This window comes from Camelina sativa, chromosome 9 (genome assembly GCF_000633955.1).
Source record: "Camelina sativa cultivar DH55 chromosome 9, Cs, whole genome shotgun sequence".
Lineage (NCBI taxonomy): Eukaryota > Viridiplantae > Streptophyta > Magnoliopsida > Brassicales > Brassicaceae > Camelina > Camelina sativa.
This window is the reverse complement of record NC_025693.1, coordinates 7,469,763-7,482,392: the sequence shown is the minus strand read 5'-3', so window position 1 is coordinate 7,482,392 and position 12,630 is coordinate 7,469,763. Positions and strand designations below refer to the sequence as shown.

The 12,630-nt window shown below is 31.7% G+C and overlaps 1 pseudogene; it reads left to right on the top strand.

Moving 5' to 3' along the window:
• Nucleotides 1–4,668, top strand: part of LOC104715091 — a 45,509-nt pseudogene extending 40,841 nt beyond the window's left edge.

Below are 12,630 nucleotides of genomic sequence, written 5' to 3'. Positions count from 1 at the left end.
CAATCTTTTCGTTTAACCCGATTCATTTGTCCTACCCATGAACCCAAACCTTTCTTTCAAACCTTGATGTGAATTGTTGAGTGAGGCCTTTTTCATTGTGCTATAGGTTGTGAAACCTTGAGAGTATTGAGAACGACAAAGAACTGCCTCTTGATTTAGCTAAGTTAGATTTGAACTATCTAATAGATTCGGTTTTGAAGGATAGGTGGTTAGAATGTTTATTTGGGGATGGGTTGTGGAATATAAAAAAAATAGAGAGAAAAGTCCCTAAGGTTAGAATTAATTAGCTCTAAGTCTCTAAGTAAAAAAGAAAAAAGAAAGAAAAAGTTCTTGCTATAGTCTCCTAGAAAGAAAGAAAAGAATATATGTATATTAGGAGTTAAGCAAAGAAAGAAAAAAAAAAAAAAAAAAAGAGATTGCATACCTGGTTGCATTTCTAATGCCTAGAATGCTCTTATTTACCTTTGCTAAACCATCCTTGACTATCAAGTTCAGTATATGCGCACAACAACGCATATGGATCAATGAACCGTCTCTGATTAATGCATCAGGCCCCATCATCTTACAAGCATCTGTGAATTTCCTAAGTGCTTTATTATTTGCCGTAGCGTTATCCATTGTCACGGTGAATACCTTTTCAATGCCCCATTCTTGTAGACATGCACTCGGATGCTCAGCAATGGTGTCCCCTTTATGATCTATCACAGGCTTGAACCAAATAATCCTTTTCTGTAAATCCCAATTCTTATCAACCCAATGAGCAGTCACAACCATGTAGCTGCAAGCAGTTGTAGGAGCTACCCATAGATCAGTCGTCAAAGATACTCTCTTCTTCTCGGCGCAAAACAGGTTCTTCAATGCAGCTTTCTCTCTAAGGAACATAGCATATATGTCTTATGTTGCTGTCCTCCTACAGTGAACCGTGTACATTGAAAGCATATTTGCACAGAACCTCCTAAAGCCTTCTAATTCCACAAATGCAAATGGCAACTCAGACAAAACAATCATCTCATTCACTGACCTCCTAAACAAAGCTTTATCATGCTTAACTGCAACAACTGCAACTGCACCAGCGGTATCACTTGCGAAAACTTTCTGAGTATCACTCTCTTGATATGCCTTGTACAACTTGCATCTATCCAGATGATTCTTCATGGAGCTTGTCCCATGTAACTTAGTATCATAACCAATCTCTTGGTTACAATACCGATAGTAACTGTAACCTTCGACTTCATCTTTCTCCAAAAAATGTTGCCAAACCTCAGCCCTATGAACTTGCTTCTTCTTCTTCTTTGCTATCTTTGGAGGACCTTTACTTCTTGATCGTGCTGTATTTGTTCTTTTCTCTCCGACAGATGATTCTGGGTCTCTAACTTCATCTTCTTCACCCAAAAACATTGGGAGTGTTTTCGTCTGATATAGACATCTACACAAACAAGAGTACAAAACATTATAAAGCAATTGAATTAAAGCATAACCAAATGCACAAAGTGACAAAACCATAACTCTAACCCTAGATTTCGAGTCTCAAACCCAACCATATGGGTCTCTCAAACTGAAAAATTGTGCCATCTCTAACAGAAACTCAATCCCTAATTCCCAAATCAACACAAACTCAATCCCTAATTCCCAAATTAACACAAACTCAATCCCTAATTATCAAATCAAAACAAACTGAGAAATTTTACCTTACGAAACGAGGATAGATGAAGAAGACGAGAAGATGAGATGATATTGAGCTTCATCGGTGGTCGTGAGTCGGTGAGAAACTGTAAGAGAGTGGTGGTGTCGGGGTGATATTAGGGTAAAAAATATTTAAGAGGTGTGTTGGGGTAAGCTTATATAGGTAGGTTAAAATCTCGGTTAACTGATCGGAATACCCAAAGAAACCCGACCCAAAGTGATACCCGAATCTCATTTGTAATCCTTCTGATCGGTTTCTCAGCCATAGCCGAAGTTGAACCGAACCAACTTTTTTTGGTTCGGGTCGGGTTGGTTATTTATCCCAGGGCGAACTTCAACCAATTCCTGAACACCACCACACATACCTTCACCAACCAAAAACTTACTTTTCAATAATTGAAGACTTCTACATCCTTATGTTCTTCATGTGTCTAGTTTCCCAAAACTGAAACAGCTTTGAGTATTCAGAAGCTTCAAAACAGAACATCACATGTACCTTGTGACCGCATCGAAAATTTGAACTCCTGTGTTGATAAGTTTGAGCCTTTTGGATGATGCTTTGATTCCTTCTTCACAGCAATGTGCAAATCACCTTCACAAACCTGAATCAAACACTACAGAAACTCCAATTTAAACCAACCCCATAATTGATTTAACCGTCGAGTCTTCTACAACAGTCTTTGGATCCTCCTTGTATGCTTACAGTGTCATGCTTGAGTCTGTGAAATCCTGAGCCCGTGCTGTGATACCACTTGTTGAGAATTGCAGACCCCGATTCACCTCTGTAGTGAACCGCATACTCCGACTCTACCCCTACTCCTCGTCTACTTCACAGATCAGTTTGCATAACATAAACATAACACAGAGATTTAACGAGTTCCCTTCATGCAGAGGGCACATCTCGTGTGGGAACCTTCTCCCACAACCATCCACTATCAATCAACCAAGGTTTACACTAGTGTTTCATATACAAGCTTAGAGAGCTAACAACTACAAAGAACCTGAAGAATAAAACACAAAATAGATCTAGTTTTTCTTCTTCTCCTCTCTCTGTCTTTGGTTCAGCTCTCCCCTCCATGTATAACCTTGAAACACCTCTAGAACCCCAAAGAAGCAGCTCCATCTTCGTCTCTCATCAGAGTGTCATGAAGACACCTTAAACCTAGACAAAGTTATGTCCGTATCTCAGCCCTTCGACCCCAGCCAAGCTTCTGCTCCTTTATCATAGTTCTGCGCACAGCTTCAAGCTCCATGTGCAATGCCCTGCGCATGCTCTCTGCACTGCACCCTGCGTCTCTGCATCTGCCCTGCACAGCGACCTGTGCTGTGCCCTACAGCCTTCACCAATGTACCACCAGCTTCTTTACTGCATCTTTGTGCTTTCTACAGCATGTCTATTTCTTCAACCCTAATTTCCCTTTTATAGTGAAACCCTAGAGCTTATGTCAGTTTACTCTTGAAGACTACACAACTCGGATCCTGTATGGGCTACACACCAATATGGGCCCAGTTCATGGTTCAGACTAAATAAGCCCATATGAAGCAAACATTTACAACAGTTCGATATAGATGGTAACTCAAGTGGTGAAATTTGGTCAAGGCTAGCTAAAGATGCTATTGTGGTATGTGTTCCACTCTGTTATTATATAAACTTTACTAAACAATATTTTTTTCACCACTTCCTGATGTTGGAATGCGTTTATATATATGATAGGTGAGATCAATGGTTGGCGATCAAATGTCATTGTTAGTACAAACCATGTCAGCAGTGATCATAGCTTGCATAATTGGTTTGGTCATCGCTTGGAGAATAGCCACTAATTGTGTTAATTTCAGTGCAGCCACTAATTGTTGTTTGCTTCTACACCCAACTTGTTCTGCTCAAGAGTTTGTCCGAAAAGGCAAGCAAAGCCCAAGATGAAAGTAGTAGCCGTCGAGGCTGTATCAAACATTCGAACCATCACTTCCTTCTCGTCACAAGAACGAGTAATAAAATTACTAAAAAAGGTCCTAGGAGAGAAAGCGTCTACCAATCATGGTTAGCAGGATTTGTTTTGGGGACTCCTAGAAGCCTTATAACATGTACTTCAGCTTTAAATTTTTGGTATGGTGGTAAACTAATCGCTAATGGGAAGTTGGTGTCAAAAGCATCTGAGTTATTGCCGATGCCGAGAGCATGACGACAGATATAAGTATATAACCAAGGGCTTGGGTGCAGTTGGGTCAGTGTTTGCAGTGTTAGATCGTCGCAAAACTATCGAACCACATAACTCAGATGGATACATCCCCGAAAAAATAAAAGGACATATTATTTTTTTTGAATGTGGACTTTGCTTACCCAACACGTCTTGATGTAGTTATATTCAAGAAACCATTGAGATCGATGAGGGGAAGTCAACAGCGATCGTAGGTCCAAACGGTTTAGGTAAATCCACAATAACTAGCTTGATTGAGCGGTTCAATGACTTGTTAAAAGGAATTCTGAAAATTGATGGCCGCGATATAAGGTCGTATCATCTCAGATCGCTTCGTAGATACAAATCTTTGGTTAGCCAAGAACTAATTTTATTTTCTGGGACGATCCGAGAAGACATTATGTATGGAGGAACATCTGACAAGATTGACGAGTCGGAGATTATTGAAGCAGCAAGGGTAGCGAATGCTCATGATTTTATAACCTCACTATCCGACGGCTATGACACAAAGTGCGGAGACAAAGGAGTACAATTGAAGAGTCCATCAGTATTGCTCCTTGATAAAGCAACGAGCGCTCTTGACTGTAAATCAGAACATGTGGTGCAACACGCGCTCGAGGGTGTAATGGGTGGAAGGACTAGCATTATAATCGCACGTAGGCTTAGCACAATCCAGAGCTGTGCTAAGCCTGTGATAATACAAATTAATTCGTTAATTAAAGAGCATATTCTTTCCATATGTTCTGTCTTTGTTTCTTCTTTTTTGTATTGTGTGCAAATGTTACTGTAAAAATTAGTTTTTTGTGTGCAAATATTAATGTGTTTTTTTTTTTACATTTTTTCATTAATAAAAGAGTCTACCAAATAGGCTTCCAACCTGTGAACTAATATTGGATGCGAAAACTTTTGAGATGTTTCGCAACAATGGTGTGTCTCGAACACTTTGCTCCCAATGTGGGTCACGTTACATATTCCAGATTTTCTTGAATATCGACTGCCAAATTTTACTTTAGATATTTATTGCTCCGATAACTGTTGTGAGCAGTATGATATACGTTGTTTTTGAATTTGCCGTGTTGTGTAGCAAGTTTTGTTGAAAGTGTATCAAAAGCTTTTAACTTCGTTATATATGCTGATGTATTGTTGTTTCGCAATTTTGATCCTTTCACTTCCTTTCTAATGAGAGTTCAATTATTTTTACATGTATAGGCACGCTTACATATCTCCTATATAACAAAACGAAAGTAAACAATCTTTTTTGTATAGACTATATAATTTTCATAACTTGATTACAATATATGTTATAGATTAAATATAGGTTGGTTACAAAAAAAGGTTATAAATTAATTGGTCAATATACACTTAAGTATTTTTTTCTGGCAACAGGACCCTAAACATTCATCTATAAAATTGATTACTATGTAGAGATAATAATAATTACAAAAAAAAAATGTTCAAAGTATTGTATTTATGAAACATTATGAGAATTTTTTAAAAAGGCAGTATATAATTTAAAATGAGGAAAGTTTGACTATATACATTAATTTTTGAATATTGAATGTATGAGTACCATAAAAAGTCATATGGATGTACATTAACCCTTGCCACATGTTTATCATTCTTTGGTTTCAATGTCATATAAATCATTTGATTGGAAAAATAAGACCACTCTGAAAATAATATCATTCTTTGGTTTCAATGTCAATTAGATTATATCATATTCTTGTGTTTGCAGATGTTTTTTCGATTTCATCGTAACATCTAGCAACAAACATTTTCTTAAAACCTGAATTTGTTTTTAAAAGTTGTTTCTTTTGGCAAGAATCTAGTTTTTGTTTTCTAATGTATTAGGAGTTTAAGTTGTTTTATGAATTTCGGTGCACAAACCATTTGTTCAATTATAGCATGCATGCATGTTTTATCGGCTTTCCATGTAGTTATGGTTCACAAGTTTTCGGATTCAAATTTTTAATATTATGAGTCTCTTTCTCAATGCCCTAGTCCCGCCACCCAATTCAGGTGCTGGTATTGAATTTGTTTCTAGGTTAGAGATTAGAACAGAAGAAGAAGGTAGTACCTCAGATTAACTTAACAGCACTTGACTAGGATTGCAAAGAAAGCTGGAAATCTCTAGCTTCAGTTTTTCTTTGCAATCCCATTCAATTTCTGTTCTGTCAATCGAAGTGCTACCTTCTTATTCTTGTTTTTCAATCTCTAAACCAGGAAAAATGCACCATCATAACTTGAATAGATGGTGGAACTATGATGATGAACAAAAGATCAATGTTAGATCAATGTTGCTTTCAAATATCAATGTTGCTTTCAAATTACTTTGTTTGTTTCACGATAATCTTTTCATATAATTTTGTTTTAGAATTAGTAATTACTAGGACTCAGACCTCTACGATGTCGCAGGAAAATCTTTCAAAACAAGTTAACTTAGATTTCAAATTTAAAATTATATATTATAAAATAATTTAAAAATATATGCTAAATAATAAAATAAAAATTGTCTCAAAAGAAAAAAAAATAAGTAGGGGTAAAACTTCATAAATTTTTTTAAAATATAACTGTGAGTTTAAAAAACAAAACCATCAAAATAAAAGTAAAATTATAATAAAAAAATAATGTGGTAAAAGACTCAAGTCTAGTTTATAAATATTAAATGATAAGTCATAATGAATCGAGACAACTCTAATTATAATTTGTATGTATTATATATATAATATATTGTATGAAAGATTATTGTAAAGTATAACAAGCATCATAACAGTTATTAATATTTATATTAATCATAAACAAATATTATGACGAAGTGATCATAAGTGAGAATATCAAACAAACGATTATAATAAGTAAATGCAATTTATGAATAAATAATTTTAAAAATAAAAAATTTTCATCTTGAGTGAAAATTATCAACCTATAATTATAATACACAACTTCTAAATTAAAAGATGAAACAGTTAAATCATAAAAAACACATATTTTACGAAAAGTTACGATACATAAACAGAATTGTAAGTGACATAATTAAAGTTGATTAAATTTCTATATTACTATAATCATTTCTAAAATCGTTAGTTATATTATAGAATAATTTTGGATATTGAATATTAAAATTCATATTATTTAGATTCAGCATGAAACAAAAAATTTGTGTCAGCGAACAACGATTCATTGATTTCTTAGTTATCTAAAAAGAGACGAATATATATATAACTATTAGAACGAAAAATTGTAAATAAGATATGATGAAAAGACATAACTGTACAACGTGCAAAATCAACCGTATGATTTTCTTTTATGGTAAAAGACACAACTCTACAATGATCAGACGCAACCGTATAATTTTTTTTCTAAAAAACTATTTAAAGAAAAAGTACAACGAAAAATCGCAACTATTACTAGTATTTATTCTGACTGGTATTCTTATATAGATTTTTATTGTAAAAGACACAACTTTACAATAAACAGACGCAACCGTATGATTTTTTTTTCAAAATAAATATATTATATAGATATTTTATTGTAAATACACAACTCTACAATGAACTGACACAACTGTATGATTTCTTAAAAACAATTATTTAATGAAAAGGTCCTCCTTTTATATTGAAATGATGAAAATCAGAATCATTGTTTTTCTTCTAACGGTTGAAATTTTATCTAGAGAAGAATACCAATTAAAACGATTCATTTCACGTTTAGTACAATTCAAGCATCCAACACCAACAAAAAATATACAAGATAACTAGATATGGACTTTGTAGTAATGTTAATGCAGCATTCAAATCCTGATGTATGCAATCCATATAAACTGCTTTTAAATATATAGTAGGCATCTTTATAGCATATTCAAAAGTCAAATAAAAAAACTCAATATATATAATCCATCTAAACTCTTGGAAAAAAACTATAGGTATTTTCATTAATTTTTTTTTTAAAATTAACCAAAAGCTGTAAATTAACCAAAAATCTTTTGTGAAATCAAGAATTGGAGGAATATCTTTACTTTTAAAAGAATGAATGCTAGAGAATAATTTAGAAAGCTGTAAAAACTGTAGGGATTGAAATTTTATATTTTTTGTGTCATGGGAAAAAGTGAAAACAGTTCAAACAGACAAATATATATAGATTTCAAAAATACAAATATTGGAATAAACACAACTCTACAATGAACAGTTGCATTTTACAAAAAAAAAAACTATTACAATGAACAATCACAACTTTTCGTAAAATACACAATTGGAATTTTTTATAGTTTTTAAAAGGTACAATTGAAGAAACACAACTTTTGGTGGCATTTATTCATATTCCTATTATACATAGATTTGTATAAATTTCCCACATAAATATTTCTACTATCACAAAAAACAAACAATTTCATATCATATACCAAAAAAAGTTTTATTCCAACAATACAAATTAATCTGTTAATTACAGAGCATATCCTTTCCATATGTTATGTCTTTGTTTCTTCTTTTTTTATTGTGTGCAAATGTTACTGTCTTTTCTTTGTTTTTTGTGTACGAATATTAGTGTGTTTCTTTTTTACATTTTTTCATTGATAAAAGAGTTTACCAAATAGGCTTCCAACCTGTAAACTAAAAGTGGATGCGAAAACTTTTGAGATGTTTCGTAACAACGGTGTGTCTCGACCACTTTGCTCCCAATGTGGGTGACGTTACATATTCTAGATTTTCTTGAAAATCGACTGCCAAATTTTACTTTAGATATTTATTGCTCCGATAACTGTTGTGTGCAGTATGATATACGTTGTCTTTGAATTTGCTGTGTTGTGTAGCAAATTTTGTTGAAAGTGTATCAAAAGCTTTTAACTTCGTTATATATGCAGATGTATTGTTTTTTCGCAATTGTGATCAATTTTGATCCTTTCACTTCCTTTCTAATGAGAGTTCAATTATTTTTACATGTATAGGTACGATTACATATCTTCTATATAATAAAACGGAAGTAAACAACCTTTTTTGTAGACTATATAATTTTTATAACTTGATTACAATATAGGTTATAGATTAAATATAGGTTGGTTACAAAAAAAGTTATAGATTAATTGGTCAATATACACTTAAGTCTTTTTTTTCTGGCAACATGACCCTAAACATTCATCTATAAAATTGATTACTATGTAGAGATAAAAATAATTACAAAAAAAAAAATGTTCAAAGTATTGTATTTATGAGACATTATGCCAATTTTTTTAAAAGGCAGTATATAATTTAAAATGAGGAAAGTTTGACTATATACATTAATTTTTGAATATTGAATGTAAGAGTACCATAAAAAGTCATATGTATGTACATTAACCATTGCCACATGTTTATCATTCTTTGGTTTCAATGTCATATAAATCATTTGATTGGAAAAATAAGACCACTCTGAAAAATAATATCACTCTTTGGTTTCAATGTCAATTAGATATATCATATTCTTGTGTTTGCAGATGTTTTTTCGATTTCATCGTAACATCTAGCAGCAAACATTTTGTTAAAACCTGAATTTGTTTTTAAAAGTTGTTTCTTTTGGTAAGAATCTAGTTTTTGTTTTCTAATGTATTAGGAGTTTAAGTTGTTTTATGAATTTCGGTGCACGAACCATTTGTTCAATTATAGCATGCATGCATGTTTTATCGGCTTTCCATGTAGTTATGGTTCACAAGTTTTCCGATTTAAATTATTCATATTATGAGTCTCTTTCTCAATGCCCTAGTTCCGCCACCCAATTTATGTGCTGGTATTGAATTTGTTTCTAGGTTAGAGATTAGAACGAAAGAAGAAGGTAGTACCTCAGATGAACTTAACAGCACTTGACTAGGATCACAAAGAAAGTTGGAAATCTCTCAGTTTTTCTTTGCAATCCCATTCAATTTCTGTTCTGTCAATCGCAAGTGCTACCTTCTTATTCTTGTTTTTCAATCTCTAAACCAGGAAAAATGCACCATCATAACTTGAATAGATGGTGGAACTATGATGATGAACGAAAAATCAATGTTAGATCAATGTTGCTTTCAAATTAATTTGTTTGTTTCACAATAATCTTTTCATATAATTTTGTTTTAGAATTAGTAATTACTAGGACTCAGACCTCTACGATGTCGCGGGAAAATATTTCAAAACATGTTAACTTAGATATACAAGATAACTAGATATGGACTTTGTAGTAATGTTAATGCAACATTCAAATCCTGATGTATGCAATCCATATAAACTACTTTTAAATATATAGTAGGCATCTTTATAGCATATTCAAAAGTCAAATAAAAAAACTCAATATATATAATCCATCTAAACTCTTGGAAAAAAACTATAGGTATTTTCATTAAATGTTTTCATTTAAAATTAACTAAAAGCTGTAACTTAACCAAAAATCTTTTGTGAAATCAAGAATTGGAGAAATATCTTTACTTTTAAAAGAATGAATGCTAGAGAATAATTTAGAAAGCTGTAAAAACTGTAGGGATTGAAATTTTATATTTTTTTGTGTCATGGAAAAAAAGTGAAAACAGTTCAAACAGACAAATATATATAGATTTCAAAAAATACAAATATTCGAATAAACACAACTCTATAATGAACAGTTGCATTTTACAAAAAAAAAAAACTATTACAATGAACAATCACAACGTTTCGTAAAATACACAATTGGAATTTTTTATAGTTTAAAAAAAAAATGTTTAAAAGGTAAAATTGAAGAAACACAACTTTTGGTGGTATTTATTCATATTCCTATTATATATAGATTTGTATAAATTTCTCACATAAATATTTCTACTATCACAAAAAAACAAACAATTTCATATCATATACCAAAAAAAGTTTTATTCCAACAATACAAATTAATCTGTTAATTAAAGAGCATATCATTTCCATATGTTATGTCTTTGTTTCTTCTTTTTTTATTGTGTGCAAATGTTACTGTCTTTTTTTCCATATGTGTGTTTCTTTTTTACATTTTTTCATTGATAAAAGAATTTACCAAATAGGCTTCCAACCTGTGAACTAATAGTGGATGCGAAAACTTTTGAGATGTTTCGTAACAACGGTGTGTCTCGACCACTTTGCTCCCAATGTGGGTCACGTTACATATTCCAGATTTTCTTGAAAATCGACTGCCAAATTTTACTTTAGATATTTAATGCTCCGATAAATGTTGTGAGCAGTATGATATACGTTGTCTTTGAATTTGCTGTGTTGTGTAGCAAGTTTTGTTGAAAGTGTATCAAAAGCTTTTAACTTCGTTATATATGCTGATGTACTGTTGTTTCGCAATTGTGATCAATTTTGATCCTTTCACTTCCTTTCTAATGAGAGTTCAATTAATTTTACATGTATAGGTACGTTTACATATCTTCTATATAATAAAACGGAAGTAAACAACCTTTTTTGTAGACTATATAATTTTTATAACTTGATTACAATATAGGTTATAGATTAAATATAAGTTGGTTACAAAAAATGGTTATAGATTAATTGGTCAATATACACTTAAGTATTTTTTTTTTGGCAACATGACCCTAAACATTCATCTATAAAATTGATTACTATGTAGAGATAAAAATAATTACAAAAAAAAAATGTTCAAAGTATTGTATTTATGAGACATTATGAAATTTTTTAAAAGGCAGTATATAATTTAAAATGAGGAAAGTTTGACTATATACATTAATTTTTGAATATTGAATGTAAGAGTACCATAAAAAGTCATATGTATGTACATTAACCATTGCCACATGTTTATCATTCTTTGGTTTCAATGTCATATAATACATTTGATTGGAAAAATAAGACCACTCTGAAAAATAATATCATTCTTTGGTTTCAATGTCAATTAGATTATATCATATTCTTGTGTTTGCAGATGTTCTTTGATTTCATTGTAACATCTAGCAACAAACATTTTGTTAAAACCTGAATTTATTTTTTAAAGTTGTTTCTTTTGGTAAGAATCTAGTTTTTGTTTTCTAATGTATTAGGAGTTTTAGTTGTTTTATGAATTTCGGTGCACAAACCATTTGTTCAATTATAGCATGCATGCATGTTTTATCGGCTTTCCATGTAGTTATGGTTCACAAGTTTTCGGATTTAAAATTTTAATATTATGAGTCTCTTTCTCAATGCCCTAGTTCCGCCACCCAATTCAGGTGCTGGTATTGAATTTATTTCTAGGTTAGAGATTAGAACGCAAGAAGAAGGTAGTACTTCAGATGAACTTAACAGAACTTGACTAGGATCGCAAAGAAAGTTGGAAATCTCTAGCTTCAGTTTTTCTTTGCAATCCCATTCAATTTCTGTTGTGTCAATCGAAAGTGCTACCTTCTTATTCTTGGTTTTCAATCTCTAAACCAGGAAAAATGCACCATCATAACTTGAATAGATGGTGGAACTATGATGATGAACGAAAGATCAATGTTAGATCAATGTTGCCTTCAAATATCAATGTTGCTTTCAAATTAATTTGTTTGTTTCAAAATAATCTTTTCATATAATTTTGTTTTAGAATTAGTAATTATTAGGACTCAGACCTCTACGATGTCGCGGAAAAATATTTCAAAACATGTTAACTTAGATTTCAAATTTACAATTATATACTATAAAATGATTTGAAAATATATACTAAATAATAAAATAAAAAATGTCTCAAAAGAAAATAATAATAAGTAGGGCTAAAACTTCATAATTTTTTTAAAACTATAACTGTGAGTTTAAAAAACAAAACCATCAAAATAAAA